The sequence below is a fragment of the Hippopotamus amphibius genome, chromosome 8 (assembly GCF_030028045.1).
Source record: "Hippopotamus amphibius kiboko isolate mHipAmp2 chromosome 8, mHipAmp2.hap2, whole genome shotgun sequence".
NCBI lineage: Eukaryota > Metazoa > Chordata > Mammalia > Artiodactyla > Hippopotamidae > Hippopotamus > Hippopotamus amphibius.
Window position 1 is genome coordinate 58,084,650 of NC_080193.1, and position 18,539 is coordinate 58,103,188.

General features: G+C 34.0%; 1 protein-coding gene across 1 annotated transcript in view; it reads right to left on the reverse strand.

The window, feature by feature from the left end:
• The window catches only part of LRP1B (LDL receptor related protein 1B), a 1,778,947-nt gene that overhangs the window by 142,817 nt on the left and 1,617,591 nt on the right, over positions 1–18,539 (reverse strand). The gene's annotated exons all lie outside the window — the stretch shown is intronic.

Sequence of the window (18,539 nt, forward strand, 5' to 3'; positions counted from 1 at the left end):
ACCAAAATTTGCATTGTTGGCTTCCATAAAGACATCCTTCGCGATGTCCTCACTGCCATGCCAAATCCAGGGGACATGACATTTCCTCAGACCTCAAGTCAGTTACTAACTGAGAGCATCCCTAGGAAAAACTGAAGGCAAGTTCTGAATAAAATTTCATTATGAGCTAATTACAAAGCAATCGCTTGGACCACCCACTCAGAGTCAACACAAATCAATCAATAAAAATAAAGATCAAAATTATCCAAAAACTACCTTTCTCTTTAGCACACTCCCTCCCTAATCCACCTTCTATTTCTAATATAAAGCAGCAGCTATAAATAAACCATTATTAATCAAACTCTGTGGTTGTCACCTTATCTTCCTCCCTTAGAAGTTCTTAAACTCTACCCATGGTTAGCTGATCTAAACTCATAGATTGTAATGGTGGCTAACATGTACAGACCTTGAAAATTCTTAAAGTGCCATCTCACTTGAACCTTTAAATAATCCTATCGAGAGATGTATTAACTAGCCCCTCACTTTACAAATGACAAGACAGATACTCTTAGAAGTTTAAGAACTTGACGCATTTTCACTACCATTAAGTGGCACAGCCAATATCAACACAAGCATGCTTTGCTCCTGATTTAGTGTTCTTTACAATGAATCTGTGTCCATGGGATCCAGAATCAAAATTCATGCAATAAGAATTTATGCAAAGTTTAGTCATATATTTTTAAATTTTCATAAGACTAATATCCAACTGTTTATAATCTACTTGCAGCGCTTCTTAAACTTTAATGTGCATACATATTAATTAGTTGGGAATTTTGCTAAAATGGAGATTGTGATTGAGTAGATCTGGAATTCTAACAAAGTCTCTAAGTGATAACATCATCCTTGGTCTATGACACACATCGAGTACCAAGGATCAAAAGCATCAAGATGGTATAAGTAAGTTCAAATACATAAAATAATGAGTACCAATGTCATTGTACAATTTAGGATACATTTTTTTCTTTCACGTACTTAGATCAACACCTTATTCTCAACCATGTTAGAGATGGACACTGAAGTGTTTAATGATTCAGATTAGTAAAGTAAATTAACCAAAGGAGAAGATAAGCTATTTGGTGGTGCTTTCTACTCTTTACTTCAGAATGCATCTTATAAAATTCAGATTTAAATAAGATTATGAAAACAAAAGTGATTTAGGTTTAACTATGAAAATTAAGTAATGATCATATATTGAAGATCCAGCCCACCTCTTGGTAAGAATTTTCATAAACGTGATCACATTGTCTTCATAACATCCCTAAGAAGTATTATTACATGCATTTAAATAAATCAGAAAAATAAGTCTCAAAGAATTTAAGTGATTTCTCCAATTTTACAAAGGTCTTAGATGGCAAAGGAAGAATTTATATCCAGATACTGCTCCAGAAACTTTTTACATTTCTGTAGAATTTCTCATGATACACTTCAAATGCATTGTTCCACTAATATATGTATATTATATACAGTCTATTATATATATATATAGAGAGAGAGAGAGACAGAAATTTCCCTCCCCTCCCCTTCCATCCTGCCTGCCTACTTGACTGTCTGCTAATGATTACTCAAAATGTAATTTGTGTCACTATGTTGACTGCTGTTTTGCAACATATCCTTTAGCCTATGTTATACCTCACTTTAGATTTAAAAATTGATTTAAAATCTATAGAAGTTCTAATGTAGCATTCTGCACATCTCAATGAAGCAATATGTTGTAAACAATAACCCTTGAAAATAGGGGATTTGATACAAACTATTTCATCTGGACAATTAAACTCCTCTGAAACTAGTATTCTAGGCAACATTAGTTTTATTTATTCTTTGCCATGTGTTGCTAGCATTATTTTATAATGCTGTTTTAAATTTTTAGGATAGAAGAATATAAGAAAGTGCAGTCTGGATCAGACAAATAGACCATGTGACCTAGTATTACAGCATTGTCCCCAAGCAATTCTCCATGACTACAAAAGCTTAACAATCGGTACTGAGTATGAATACAATGTTTTTAAGTTTTTTCCCCCAAATTCTATTTGTACTTTTTTTTTTTTCTGTTTAAACATTTGCATTATATTTTGTGTTCAAAAGAGACCTGCACTCATTTCTTAACAAGAACAAGTTACAGTTCAATGCTAAGATTTCCATTTGGGGCATGCAGAAACAGTAATGTGGAAAGGTTAATTGCCTTATGTAAGGTTATTTGAATTTTATGTTCCCAAGTTATTTAACTTTTTGATCCATGACACTGCTTATAAAATTACAAATATAAACTATATAAACTATATAGACTTTGTCTGCATTTAAAATCTCCTTTGAGGAGAAAAAGATATGTCATACATATATACATATATATATATATATAAGCAAGGTGTAAAACAGCAGTTCTCAAATGGGCTACACCTAGGAAACTTTTACAAATCCTTTTGCCCAGTCCATATCCCACATCAATAAAATCAGACTCTCTGGGGTGGAACCCAGACATCAGTATTTTTATTAAAGCAAGCTGGGTGATTCCAATGAGCAGCCAAGATTGAAAATCACTGGTCCCCAAAAACTAATTGTAGAATAGAATACAAATAATTCTAAATTATAATACTCTAGAGTAATTAAAATAAAATACTCCCAATACATAGGGTTTTCTATTAATTCATATTGTTAAATAGCATTGGAGCAATGCTTTTTTTCTTTTTCTTTTGGTATTATAAATATGGAGAAAACAAATATGGTATTTGAAAACTTGTTTTCTTTGTTTAATACATTTCCATATGAATTATAGATACTCAGACACATTTGATCCCCCCAGAATGGTGGGATGAGGAACTACCAAAGCACAAAACTGAATGTAATGTATCCTGCAGTGCTATTGGTGCTTGTTTGTATATGCATTACCTATTGCTGAAGAGATAAAGGAATCTGGTGCAGTGATGCCTTGGGGACCAAGAACTGGGAAAGTGGACTGAGAGACAGGGGTGAAAGAGAAATTTAAGTGTGTCTTTACACCAAAAGGAATCCAATGGAATCTATAAACTGCTGGAATTAACAAGTGAATTGGGAAAGCCATAGGGTACGAGATCAATGTGTATATTTAATTACATTTCCATATATTAGCAAAAACAAAAAACTAAAGTTAACCTTTAACCATGGCATAAGTAAAACAACAAATAGCTAGGAATAAAATTAGTGAAACCTGATGTAAGACTTACATACTGAAAACTATAAAACATTGCTGAAAGTGAATAACATCCAAGAAAGTGCAGTGATACGTTCACGGATTAGAAAAATAGAATTGTTACAATTTTCTCTAAATTAATGTATAGAATTAATATAACCTTGTACGGTTCTGATCTCTCACTCTAAATTCCCCTCCAGGTCTCTGAAAGCATTATATGGAAATGAATACCTATGTATGCTGCTTGCAAATATTCCAAAACTAGTTGATTGGTCATGATTTCCTCAACAGTGATGATACCAGGAAACATATTCTCCTTACTTTCTATAGTAGGTAGGATTTATTGGCACATTCTTTTTGGCTGACATGAACATAGTAGATATATAACATTATTATTGGCTTTTTTTGCCCTTTTGAAACTACTATTCCCACCCCTGGTGAAGTTGTTACTCACGGGCCACTGCTTCCTCTGTCACAGGTAAGGACCACATGATCCAAGGTGGGCCTCTTCCCCTACACCATAATTGGTCCACAATAGTCCTATCATTGATATTTGAAAAAAAAGTTTTTACAGCTTAAGCCTGATAGACAATTATTATTCTTTAACATTAAAAGGAGAAAGGCAGTGCAGGGATTGGATGAAAGCTAAACAATGTCCTGAGGAAGCCAGATTTTTATCATTTTGCTCCATCATCCTAACTAATGGCTTCCATTTTTCTTAGTCACTTCATGGCCCCAATTGACTACTATTGCATGAGCAATCATCTCGCAGGGCTGAAGAAGTAAAGGCAGAAAGGCAAAAGAAGTCTTTATATTTTAAGAAAACTCCCTTAAAATATTCTTCCTGGAAGTCCCACACAATAATTCTGCTTACATTTCAATGGTCAGAACTTAGTCATTTGACAATACCTAGCTACAAGGGGAGATGGGAAATGGGATGACTTATTCTGAAGAGCAATGTGTCAACGAAAGATTTAGGGTTCTGCTTCTGAGATGGGGGAAAAGTAAAAACAGCTATAGGCATAGGCAGTTTAGTCTCTGTCAATAAGTAAACAAGAACAATTAAAGCCATTTGAGGTGATTTCCATGGCTATTGAAAGAACAGTTCTTTCCTTTCAAGAGTGCAAGTATAACCTCAAGCTGCCATGGGTCATTTAAAAACCATGTAGAGAGTTATAATCTCAGAAGCCAAAGGAAGGAATAGTTTAGACCTGGAGAAAAAGAGGATAAGATGCTTATGACTCTACGTGAATACATGGATCCAAACTGTGCCTGAAGTCAACTTCATCCACTCCTTGGAATCGAGGCATAAAATTTATTTTCCCACTGATTTGTGTTGAATTTCTGTCATTTACAGACAAGGGTCCCAACTAATGCAAATATCATACTATATTTTGCTTAGAAATAGTATGGACTCTTAATATTCTTTTCTGTATGTGCTGATTTACATAATTTTCAAGCTATTTCACTGGTTTATAATTACCTGGGAAAATCAGTCTCTTTCCATGAGAAGTCTCAGAATCATCAGTCTCTATTTAAAAGTGATTTGTAAACACTGGCTTCCATGAAAATGGGAGATGGTACACCTTTTTTTGAGCGTATTCTCTACATGACAAATGCGATTACAGCATTTAGTGATATTGATTATCTGGAAAGCTGCAGGTTGCCTTTCATTGTAAAGTGTCAGGTGCATCTGAAAATTAATTTCATGTTATTTCTCATCAATCAGGGTAATATTCCTCAATGAGCACTTACATGCACAACCTGTTCTTCTAAAAGAAGTGGAAATAATATGTGCACGCACCAGCAGTTGAGAATAACAATGGCAGCTGCAGCTTGTCCCAGTGGGGTTCTCCTACTTCTGTTTTGCTTTTGAATTTTTAATTTTTTTTAACTTTTACATTATTTTTCCAGGTAGAGAAGAGAAAAGCTTATAAAGTAAAACAAATTAACAGTGACATATTTTCCTTATAAAGAGGTAAATCTCTAATAAGCTAGCTCCCGAGAGCCACCAATAATGACATTTTAAAAATTGCATGTCAATGCAATGTAATTTTCAGTGGAAATTTTTTGAATTCACATTATGCAGTTTTAGAAAGTGTCATATTACATCCTGTAATGCCATCTATCGCACTTGACAAGAATTTGTGATTTTTTTTCTTATTTAGAAATTTGTAACGTTATGGGTGTGAAGTGAGGGGAAGTAGTTATTATCTCATCTTTTGCCGACACACTCTGTATGTCATCTGCCAAACCCCTACTATCCCATTCATCATTCTCTTTTCAACAGTCTGTAGTCGTGACAGATTGTATGGTAATATTGCACAAACAAATTTGCACCTGTGATTCAATGATGAAGAGGAACCCAAATCTCCATAATACAAAGGTATGAGTGGAGTATTTCTCTTCAGAGTCATTCTTGAACCTTGGTTAGATTCTGGTAGTCACAGTCTAACAATTCTACTTATACTCCCTCTTCCAGCTTAAGAGAAAAACAAAATAAGCCCCTTCCTGCATTTTTCTAAATATTGATTCTGTGTTTTATTTTAAAAGCAAAATAAAAGCAATTTGAGGCAATTAAAAAGTGAGTCTATCAAAATACTTTTTAATATAAAGTTGATTACATTTGTCTATTTGGTCTGACCCTATTGATGAAGAGTCAACAGACAATTGCTCAATTTTGGATGGACAACAACAGACCCTGATTTGGTTGGGGCAATGAGGCATACACAGTGGAAAGAACCAGAGCATTAAAGGCAGAACTTGATTTGACTCTTCATTCTAGCTCTTACTCATGTACAACCTAGGGTAATTATTTATCTTCTTTGTGCCTTGATTTCCTGAAGGCTAAACATGGAAGGAAAATGCATACAGCATTGAAATGAAACCTGGCTTCATAAGTAGTAACCAGTGACAATTAAGTAACAGTATCATGCTTTGGAAAGTGCTTAATGAATTTAGGAATGTCAGAGTCAAAAATGTGTTAATGAATTTATAGCAAACTATTCAAATATTTACCATTTTTTCTTTTGTAACACTTCTATTTGGTGGTTTGTATTTGATCTCATGTATCACCTTAATACTTTGAAAAGTTAAGGCCAAGATACACACACAGACATACACACACACAAACACATCACTTCATCACTTATTCAATATGCTCTCAGTTTTTCAGGATTTTGATATTGTCAAATTTTGTTATTATAATACATTTAATTTGTGTATAAATTCATGGAGAAATTGCACTAAACTATAAATATTTTTAATCTTCTAGTATTGATCATATTTTGTTTTTAGTATTTCTAGTACTGAATGGCATAATTTTTTCTCATACCTCTTTTACACTGAGTCATTTAAAACATTACTCAAACACATGTAAAGCATTTAATTATTCCTTTCTTTGTTTTCCATCACAGAGAGAAATATTCAGTATGCATCTAGAACACAGTTTTCTTTTGTTTTCTCCTCAATACCCTAAATACCTTAGACAAGCCATCGTTTGTATGGCTTACAATGCTTATGGGAAGCTGCTTTTTGTCTGGAGGATAGTGTATATGAAGAAAAAGCAATACCATGGTCTGGTGGCCAATTTCACTTTCTGCTAACCTGTTTAAAATCTCTATTGTCATATCATCTCTTATTTTCATATGTAAGATCATTTCAACAGAGCAGATATGGAAAGTCACAATAATAACATAGACTCTATTTCTAAGGACCCAAAGGACAGGCTGTAAGGAAATTATTGGGAAAGGACAAAAAGAGGAAGTGGAAATAGTTGTGCTAGATGATAAGGACCAACACTCTTCAATCTTAGACTCTGATCTAATTAGTGGATACATAGTAGAATGCCCTCTAGCCCCTACATACTCAGACAGTCTTCAAAATTCCCTTTTGTCAAGTTTTTCCTTTAAAATGAATTGAATGCATATTTAAATCTGATATCAGCTGAATACAAAGGTTTGGTTGGAAATTTACCGTGGGAGCAGAAAAGAAACAACACATTTTGCTCTTCAGGGTCTCTCAAGTGTAGGGATATCCTTAGGTTCTTGAACTTCAAAGTAATGAAGTCTTGTTCTGGTAAATGGATTTGCAATGTATGGTGTCAGTTCCCCATCTACAAATCTTGATATCCACCATTCCTGTCTATGCCAAGCCGACGACTTCTAACTACAAGCACATGCGACTCTTTGCTTGGCCCCAATCTGGAAGTGCTTTTTAGGGCCCTGATGCCCTTCCCTTCCTTGAAACAGTGTTAAACCAATGACTGACAGGGGTTGGTGAATAAATATCTCAGCTCTCAGCGCTTTGCAAAATATGTTTAGGGTAACTCTTATGGTTCCACACCATCTCACAGAATTTCCTGGTAGAACGGATCTCATTCCTGCAGTAACTTGCTTAATAAAGTATCTTCTATTCCTCCTTCCCATCCTTGGTTAACTGCCCCCCATTCATGATTTCTAGAATCATTCCCCCAATAAGCCACTTATACTCAAATTCTTGTGAATGAAAGTTCTAATTCTAGGAAAACCCAACTTAAGAAACGATATACGTAGTCATTTATTCAACAAACATGAATTAACGCCTATCGTGTACTTGGCACCGTTCTGAGCTCATAGGGTTTATACAAGTGAACGAAACAGATATAAATCCCTACCTTCATTGAGTTTATATGCTAATCGCCAAGCGGTGATTTGAGAGACTAGAAAGATAGAAAAAAAAAAAAAGTTTATGGAGGGTAAGGAGTGCTATAGTAAGAAATAAAGGGAAGAGGATAGGGAATGTGTGTGGAGATGGACTTTCAAATAGGATAGTCTGACAATGCTATATTAAGAAAGTGACCTTGAAAGTTGGCAAAGAGAAAAAGATTGAGACATGCTGCCATCTGGGAGAAAGGGCATCCCAGGAAGAAATAGGACCTTGAAAGAATAAGCAGGCCTGGAGTGTCCAAAAACCAGCAGGGAGATGAAGGTAGCTGAAGGGTAGGAAACAGGTCAGCTTCAGCAAGAGCAGTGGGAAAGGTCAGGAAGTGCCCCTCCACTGGTGCGGGGGGCACTCCCTTAAGTAAGGCTTTGTAAAGAATTTCTCTTGCTATTTCTCCTCCTTGGAAGAGAGCGTATGTAGTTGGCCTCTTCTTTTTTTGACAAATGAATTTCAGGCACTTCTTTAGGTTTATGCCAAAATAAAGATGGAGATTTGAAAGACTGCTAAATGATTACAGCAATACAGAAACCCAGATCTTGGACTGCCATGGTGGATTCTTTGGCCTGTACATATTCTGGATAATTACCTTGCTCTCAGCTTTGGTGTTTATATTTATAAAGCAAGCATAGTGGCATATACTGATAAAGTATACAGTAGGTAAAAACAAGCCATATTCATCTTTGAAAGAGTACTAAGGATCTTATACAAAATGAAATGAATCTAGGAGCAAGATTTATTGACTAGAGATCAATAATTTGATTACTGACTAGATTCACTGAATGTAAGTAACAAACAGGTCTATCATTTTCCTCAGAATTATATTTTATTTTTTACAGCATTGGCATTTTTTATTTCATTGTACTTGGTACAGTAAAATTTGGTTATCCAAAGAGATTCTTAACTAATTATTATGAGCAATTTTTTTAAACTAATAGTATTTTCATATTCCAGCTTGAATTTTATGTTTTAGCTTGAAAACAACAATAGTAGCTAATATTTATTGAGTGTTTTCTCTGTACTAAGTTCAAGGCTAAGCCTGATAGATGTGATCCTCCTAGCAACTCAATAAGGAAAGTATATTGAACAGCTGAGAATACTAAAGTTCATGTTACAATAAATTACTTGTCCCAAAGCTCACAGCTCTTAAACTGTGAGACCAGAATTTGAATCCACATCATCTCATCCAGTATCTACACTATAAACCATTCTGAAACTGGAACACAAATAATCCCTCCAAGTTCTCCATTGCTTCCTTCTTTTGCCACTTTACACCAAGATCTCAGTTTTAATGACTCTGAAAGATGGCTAAAATTGTAAATGTGTCAAAAGTTGTGCCAAAGTTAATTCAAGAAAAACACAGTTGCATTTACCATAAAACCCTGAAGCTGCAACAGGTCTACATCAGAGGGAAAAAAATTATATTCATGTAATAAGTGTAATTTACACTCAAAGATAAATATGGAAAAAATTGCAAAGCCTTTAGTAATAAGATTTGTTATTCCTGAACTGTGTACTTTTTTTCCATAATCTGGCATACATTATAATTTGAGGAAAACAAGTTAGCTCATTAAAAAAATTACGGAGGTATCTCTCTCTCTCTCTCTTTTTTCTCTCAGCACAGAACATGACCCTTACTTGACTTACAGTTCAACCAGGTGCTACGTATCAATAAATGACCACATCAGGCTTTATCTCACCATTCCTCATTGGCTGCCTAGTCAGCAAGGTATTGATTTTTTTTAAGATTCTGCTTACAGTACGTGATTGCTTGGCTTTACTCCCAAATGTCTTTAAAAACCTTAATAGTGCACTTCCCTGTTAGATGGCTTTATTCACCATTTAATAAGCCTGCTTGCCTCCTATATTAATACTGCATCTGCTCTAGAATCATTTTTATCAGAGAGACAGCAGGCTATGAAAAGAAATGCAAAAAACCAGGGCTTGGGTTGAATTTAATGTGAGAATTTAAATAAAGGTGCCAATAAAATTCACGTTTTAATACAGCCACTAGACACTTGCAGAAAGCAAAATATCTCAATGGAAAATATAAATTATCATTAAATCTGCATTAATTTAGCTCACTCAAATATCCCTTCAAGTTCTAATGTGTCACTATAAACAATGAAGAATCAGAATTGTTCTTCATGTTATACTATATTAAGTCTAAGAAAGAAAAGAATTGGCACTGTAAAACATATCAAATTATTATCCACAGTGGAGATTAACTGCATGTATTGTTATAGGACCAGGTTAAAACCTCTGACTGGGAGCAGCTACTAAGCAGAGGGGAGAAGAGAGGAACTCACTGACTAGGTGCTTGGTTTAACTCATCAGAGACATTCTTTCCAATGCACCCATTCATGTACCACATTCACAAATCTGCTATTTTCCAGTATCACTTCTACCAGTATTTACTTAATATTTTTCTTTAAATTGCTTAACTTGTTAATATTTAACTTCACCATGGGCCACAAGATTCTTGATATCATGATCTGATATGCTGCTGAATACATTTTAAATCCTTATTTAGAATACATAATTACTCTGTGTGCTATGTAAAATCATCCCTTGTTTACATGTTATAAATCAGGAATCATTTGCTTTAGGGCAGTTTCTTCCAAGTATTTTTAAGAGTAAAATGCACATACAAACACACAGTTATACACATACACACAGACAAATTGGAGACATCCTATTGACAGTATTTGTAGTTTTAAACAATTATTCTATACTTAATACTTAAGGTACCACTGTGGACTCACAGGATTCTTGTAATAACAGTTGGGTGTTCCAGGTCCACAACTTGAAAATTTTTTTCCGGGGCACTGCCATGTTTCTCTTGTATAAGAAATTTAACATAAGAAAAGCCAAAAAGAGCTCAAAGATGGATCCTTAGCAATGAATGTGTGTATGTCACAAAGTTTACCAAAAAATATGCTGAAATTAAGATTTACAAGTTGATCTAGACTGCCTTAAGAAGAAATCTGGGGGAAAAAGGTCCCAGGAAAAATAGAAAATCAAATGTTATAGAGGACAATGGATGAGACAATGAAATGAACCATACTAACTATGATATACCAACATAGCTTTGTTGGCATTCTGTATCTTGAAACCAAAAGTCAATTATGTCTTTGAAGAGATGATAAATAAATTTATTCTGAATAATAGCTTCAAGGTTAATTCTAAGCTGCTGAAAAACTAGACCCAAAGAATAATATTTGGTGACAAACTGAAGGGACTATTCTGATAATATGCTAACATACCCATCCTTGACACAACTTTATTAAACATTTTATTAAGAAATTATATAAAGATATGAAATGTATTGTCAAACTTTCAGATGGCACAAATCTAGGAGAAATAGCTAAAACGTGAAAAGGTATGGTTATATAAGGCAAGCATTCTCAACAATCTGGAGTAAGGGTTTGATAGAGAATGAACTTTAATAGGTACAATAGGAAATAACAAGGTATATGATGTAAAGGAGATTAAATATAATACCCTTTTCATCACCATTTTTTTTCTTTTTACTGAGACCTGAGAGAAAATTACCCTGGGTATCCTTTTAAAATAATAATCCCATTATCATTCCTATACAGATAAAATAATAAATTTTATGTAAAATTCTATTATATTTTGTAAGACATCTCTTATATAGGATGACAAATTACTAACTTATGGGTCAAGAAAGACCTAGATATCTTCTCAACTGGTCTGCTGACCATAATAAGTCATTAAACAGATCAAGATTCTGATTTTTGGAAAGAATTTGGACTGTAGTAATTATTCTGTATTGTTACACATTAAGAGCATAGTGATGTGATATAAACATTCAACTGGACAATGGGTAGGAAAAAGTCATCAAAATCGTCATCAAAATGCGAGAGGTGACAGATGCAGAATCACTAATTCTGTGCTTTTTTTCACCAATATTGGATGGAAAATTTCCTTTCGGTAAAAGGAATATGCATATAGTTCCAAATGAAGGTAGAAGAGATTCAAAATTCAATCATCTAGGTAATATATTTGAAGTAGGGGAAAGATACTCACAGTTACTACTACATTTACTGAGTGAGATCTTATTGGAACTGGGGAGAAAATAAAGAAGGAATAAGCTGCAAAGAGAAGCTAGGAGGGAAGAACAAAAATTAAGAGATGGGAGGAAGGACAGGAATAGTGAAAAAGGAAGATGGACAAGAGGTAAACTGGAATTAAATTTCCTGGAAGAACTAAAGAAAAAATTGTCTTACTCTATTCAAACTGAAGAATGTTAAAAAGATTTACAAAGGAAACTGAGCTTGGTAGGTCTATGACTTAATGAAATTTATCAATAACTATATAAATTTGTTTTGTATAACCATAAAATCTGTTGAGGATAAAAAGAGAGACGCAGAAAACTGAGATTTTCTTCTTTTCCAGTGCTAATGAATAGACTGGAAAATTCAACAATCAGCCAAGTTTTGTTCCACCAAAGAGATCTGCGCAAACTTCCTTGTATATTGATGAAAAGTATTTGATATAATAAAGAAACCAAATTTCTACAAGGTTTCTATATCTATATGTGAAAACATTTTATTGAATTCATTATTTTAATAGAAACTTTTAAAACAGTTTCAGTTAATAGTAAACGGATACCTTTCTTAATTACAAATGCATTCTTCGTGTTATATAATTTCTCTTCTTTTAGGCATTGAAACTAACTTGGATAGAAACTGATCATTAAGAAAATTTAAACAATTTAGATGGTAAATTTTGAAAAATATAATTAAACTCCACTGGTATCATTATGTGGACTATATTCAGATTGTTGTTATTTGCAGAGGATGAAGTTTCTGCCTGGGGGAAAAGAAATCTTATAAATAATATGATCTAAGCCTCTATGCTTAAGGTGTAGAAACAGCCTCAGAGTACCTTTGTGATTTCCCCAAGTCACACACGTAATGACAAAACTTTTGATTAGGCATAGGATCTCTGATCCTAAAAGTTGGAATAATGGTGTGGAAATCTGATTTTCCCTGGGCCAGGCAGACTTGTGTCCAAATCCATACTTACCAATTCAAGGTAGGCTTGACCTTACCTTCCTGACTCTCTGTTTCCTCATCTATTAAATGGGAAGAATAATAATAACAACCAGAATAATAATATCAATTCCACCTAATTTAAAGTTTCTCTAAGGATTACAAGAAAGTGATGGACACATCTTGGGGCCTCAGTTAAATTTAATTACCTTATCCTCTCTTCCTGTTGCCCCAGTTTCTACTTTTCTGTCTTTTCTGATATTGGCCAGAAATGAATCCCACAAGTCAATCAAGACCATCTGTTCAAAATTCAAATGATACATAAATCTGAATATAGGTAAAGAGCCTGAGGGTACAATAGAATAAATTTAGGAAAACTTAAGTGTCAGTATCTCACAAATTTCTGTTGCTAGTTTTTGGTTACCTTTGATTATCCTCAATAGCCAAACCCTCATCTTCTTTCAGCCCAAATCTTTAGCAAAGACCTCCCTTCAATATGGCCCTTCCACTAAGCACCAAAATCTGATTAAAAAATACAAGGAAAACAATGGACCTTAAAAGAGACAAATCCATTATCATGTTTCTTGAAAGGGTTGATCCTGTCTTCCCCAGGAATGATTTTCACTACAAATCCTTCACAAAATCCATCAAAGAAAAATTAATTCTCAAAGCTTATCAATGATTTCACTTTACAAGTCTAATTACATTGGTTATGGTCAACTGCTGAGTCAGTTTACAATGTTTGACTTAAAATGGTTTTATTCAGAACCCTCACTTTGGACACTCCTAAATGGGTTTTTGCGCATCTGAAAAAAAATGAAAATAAAAATACATATGTAAATAATTGTGAAATATTATGGAAAATATATATCCAAATGAAGGCAAATATACCACATCTAATCTAAATATACTAGATGAAAACAGAGTATTCCTCTTCATATTTCTAAGTTAGCATAAATGCTCTGTTGACTTTCAGAAAGAGAAAATTTTACTTAAAGAGACCCATTATGTATCAGGTATGGTATAAATAATTTTGAGAATGTAATCTTACTTAATCCTCTTAATAACTTTATGATGGTTATTGCTCATTTTACACAAAAAAACTGAAGCATATGGACGTTCATTCACTTAGTATCATTACATGGTCAGTACATCATGAGGCCAAATTATTTACTGATCTTTACATTCTATCACACTACTGGTGTGATATCTACATATGTATTTATATGGATATTCTAAAGATTTCTCATTATTTTAGGTTCTATAACTTTAATTAACTATATGATTTTCAAAACCATTTATGAAGCTTGCTTATGATAGAGTGATGGCAGAATATTTAAAGTCTTGATAATATGTTCTCTTACATCTTAATGGATTACAGATGTTTAACAGAATATTAGGGACTGTGAATTTTTTTAATATATCCTCTAAACTGAAAAATACTGTAATAAAAATGAGTTTTAAAAGAAGCCCTAAAGTTGTTATTGGCAGGCAGTACAATAATGGTAGGTTGGTTGCATTATTTTAGCTTTAAAGAAAGAGAAATGTAATACATTTACACACACAAACAGAAACACACAATTCTATCACATTGAACCTAAAATATTGGGTTGACATCTCCAAGATTGTATTCCGCAGCTGAAGAAAAAAGTAAAGCCATCTTAATCTTTTATCTTCTGTCTTAAGTTTCTTATATACTCCAGATATATTAACATTGGTTTTCCTTTCTCTGCCAGTGTTTAAGAATGTTTGCTTTAGAAAAAATCCCCTTAGAGACAGAGCTGAACTGGGGTTTCCGATAGGAAATCTGTCACTGCGAACATCTGTTGTTGCCTGCTAAAACGCAGCACTTACCTAGGAAGGCACTAGTTGAACAATCTTACCTTCCACTGACGTAGCTACAGAGACAAAGGTACTAATTTTTACTCTAAACTAAAAGCCTCTGAATAAGAAAACTTGCCATTTTAAAATTAAATTGCAAATACCATTAAGAAATAGTTTTGAAGGAAAAAGACATTTCTTAAAACTATTTGTATTCACTTGGCAGATACTCATATACCAGGGATCATGCTTGTTATGGTGTCATTTGTACAACTATTTGTTCCACGTTAAGCAGAATATCGTCTCCACCTCAGCAGGAGATCTTGGCACATAATTAAGATGATCCTTTTCAGAAAGTTTGCAGTGCTACTGCCTGTTATTGATAAAAAGAGAACCCCATATCTAATGGGATTTAAAATCTAGTTAGTTTTTTTAAATCCTCTAAAAGGATAGCTAATACTTTTCCTGAATTACTCTCCAATGACCGTCTTTCTTTTATGTTAACTGTAGAGATCAACATCACTTCTGTATTCAAGACTTGGAATATATTGCTTTTATCTCTAAAGATAGTTAAATCATATAGATTTAGTTTCAGCTTCTTCTTTTATTTCCACAACTCAATTCTTGGCCCAGGGCCTAACTTAATAAAAGAAAATAATATTAACCTTATTGTTCAGATTTGATCAGTTTAAATAACATAAAATAATCAACATTTTCAGAATGTCAACTGCATGTAGCAGTGACGTGTCTAATAAAAAAATGTGCCCTGGGCGAAGCAATGCCTATATGGAAGAGGAATGTGTTCTCACCAAAGAACAGAAGGGGGATGGTTCCATTTCTCACTTACTATAGCTTCTCTGCCTTCTTTCTTGAAGCCTGGCCTAGACCCCGCAAGGAAGCTGAGATTCTGCCTATGCCCACATTTCCCCAGATTCTGGCTCCCACCCACTCACAACTTTCCTTTCACTAAACTCTCCTCTAGTCTTTAAGGGATGGAGGCAGCAGCTGCACTGAGACTATAAATTACTGTCATGGGCCTTGGTCCAGTTGTAATAGTTGCCAATTCAGGTTTGGCTGGTGGCCTTTCACAATAGACACTGGTTAATTGGCCCTGAATAACCCACGGGCTCCAGTGCGACATATTTGCACGAGGGCTGAACCTGTCAGCCACCGTTGTGGCTGTGTAAAGAGCCACCACTCTTAGCATCTTCCGCACATAGATAAATTTTCATATTTTGAAATATCTTACCTGACCTTGCCCGTGGACCAAAAACATATAAAATACAGTACAGATGTACTTAACAACTCAAAGGTATTTCATGTCATTGCTACTCAAGGAGACATTTCTGGGTGCTACATGTAGAGTAAAAAGAGAGAGTATAGGGTGGCCATCTTCAAAAATAATCTGAAAGAAGGAGAAAATGCTCAGCTCACTGGTGATGTAGCCTTACCTACAAGCTTTATAATTTAGCCTGAGTATAGTCATGATTGGCATATTCCTAGAAATATTACCACCCTAGAGAACGTGAGTACTGTAGTTAGTTCCTCATCTATACTTTCTCTTCTAAATATTTCCAAAAATCCCTTTAAAAACTGCCTATCTACCTATCTATCTAAAACTCCAATAAAAATTATTATATAAGAACTTACAATATCTGCTTTCCAAATACCTATACCTGCTAAACAAAATGTGTACTCCTTGTTGACCAAAAATGGCAACATACTCTTAAAGTTCTTTTAGAATAAAGTAACAGTATGGTAAGAATTCTGTCCCTGTTTAGAACTTTATTCGATGTCTCTGTTATTACAAAATCACTACTTATGCCAACTTCTCCAGATATGTGGTGGTTCTAGAACTAAGCATTAACATGGTGGTAAAGACCTAGAGAAATAAAATCTGATTAAAAAAACAGATTATGACTTAATGGCTAGGACATTAAGGTAGAAATGTCAGAGGAGGGCAAATAAAGCAAAGCATTGAAAGTTTCTCAAAGAAGTTGTGCTTCATACTAAAAAAAAGATTTTTGGTTAGAGTAACAGGCACTCGATTTACCCTCTACCTGAAACAACCAAAAAAATTTTTAAAAGGTAAGATATATGAAACAATGGTTATCAAGACATTAAAAATCAGGCAACAAAGTACAGTGATCTCTGAGAGAAAAGAAACAAATGAGGTAAGCTTTAACAATGCTGGGTCTTATTGTCTTCAGAGAATTTCCAGGCTGCAAGATGAGAAAGGAAAATGGAGGGAAAATGCAGTAGACTCTGTGAGTTGACAAGACTGAACTGAGACTCCAAGGAGAATATGTAGTTCTCAGGACAGTAATGGAGAAGAAAATGCTGCACAGAACGTGAACCCTGGAGATTTGCAGAGAATCTTCCTTGAGTATATAGCAGAAGATGACTCAGTATACACCTATAAGGAAACAACCAGATGTTAGCAAAAGAACCATCACAAAAGATTATAGGGACAGTATCTGCAGCTCACACAGGACCTGAAATAGTGCCTGTTCCCATTAGTAAAACTGGACAGTCTTGTAATGCACAGGACACTGGGTAGAGTATTCAGAATGGTATCACCTCAGTAGAAAAGAGTTAGTCCTAGAAAACAAAAACACGGCTCTGATCTCACCTAACAAATCATATTTTAAGAAAGATGGTAGACTCAAACAGACATATTCATAATCACCTAAAATGTAAATGGTCTAAAAACTTCAATCAGAAGGCAGAGATTATCAACTTGGAAAAAATTCCCAATTCTGTGCTAATTCTAGGAAATTTGCTTTAAAGTCACAAATATGTTAGAAGTAAAAGAATAGAGAAAGATATGCCATGCTAATAATAAATAAAAGAAACCAAGAGAGTCTATAATAATAACAAAGTAGACTTCATAGCAAAGAATATTGCTAGGGATAAGGAAGTTTATTTCCTAATTACAAATGGAAACATAACAATTCTAAAAGCACAGATAACAAAATTTCAAAATATACAAAGCAAAAACTGGTAGAACTGCACAGAAAAATGCACAGTAAGTCAGAAATTCCATTACCCATCTCACAATAAATGATCAAATAAGTACACAAAAAATTAGTAAGGATACAGAAGACCTAAACAGCACTATCAACCAACTTGATCTAAGGAAATATATAGCGCACCCAACAACAGCAAAATATACTTTCTTTTCAAAGGCACGTCAAATCTTTATCAAAATAGACTAAATCACGAACAATAAAAGATGTGTCAATAAATTTTAAAGAATTCAAGTTAAGTAAAGAAGAAATTCAAATCATGCAAACTATGTATTTTGGCTACCAATGGAATTAAATTATAAACAAAAATGTCTAGAATATCCCCAGTTATTTGGAAACTAAATAACATATTTCTAAAGAAACAAAAAGTGAAATTAGAAAGTACAAGTTAGAAATGAATAAAAATAAAAATACAACATATAAAAATGTGTGGGATGCTGCTAAAGAAGTATTTAGGTGCACATCAAAAAGTGAAACGTATATTATAAGAGAAGAAAGGTTTCCTATCAGCGACCTCAGCTTAACACAGTAATAAACTAGAACAAGAAGAGCAAATTGAACCTAAGGTAAGGAGAAGAAGAGAATGAAAAGACAAGGCATAGACTATGAAAAAATAGTTGCGAAGCACTTATCCAAAAAAGTAACTTGGATTCAGAATATATAAGGACATGCAAAATTCAATAATATGAAAACAAACAATCCCATAAAAACGTGAGAAAATTATCTGAATACATACTTCACCAAGGAAGATATACAGACAGCAAATAA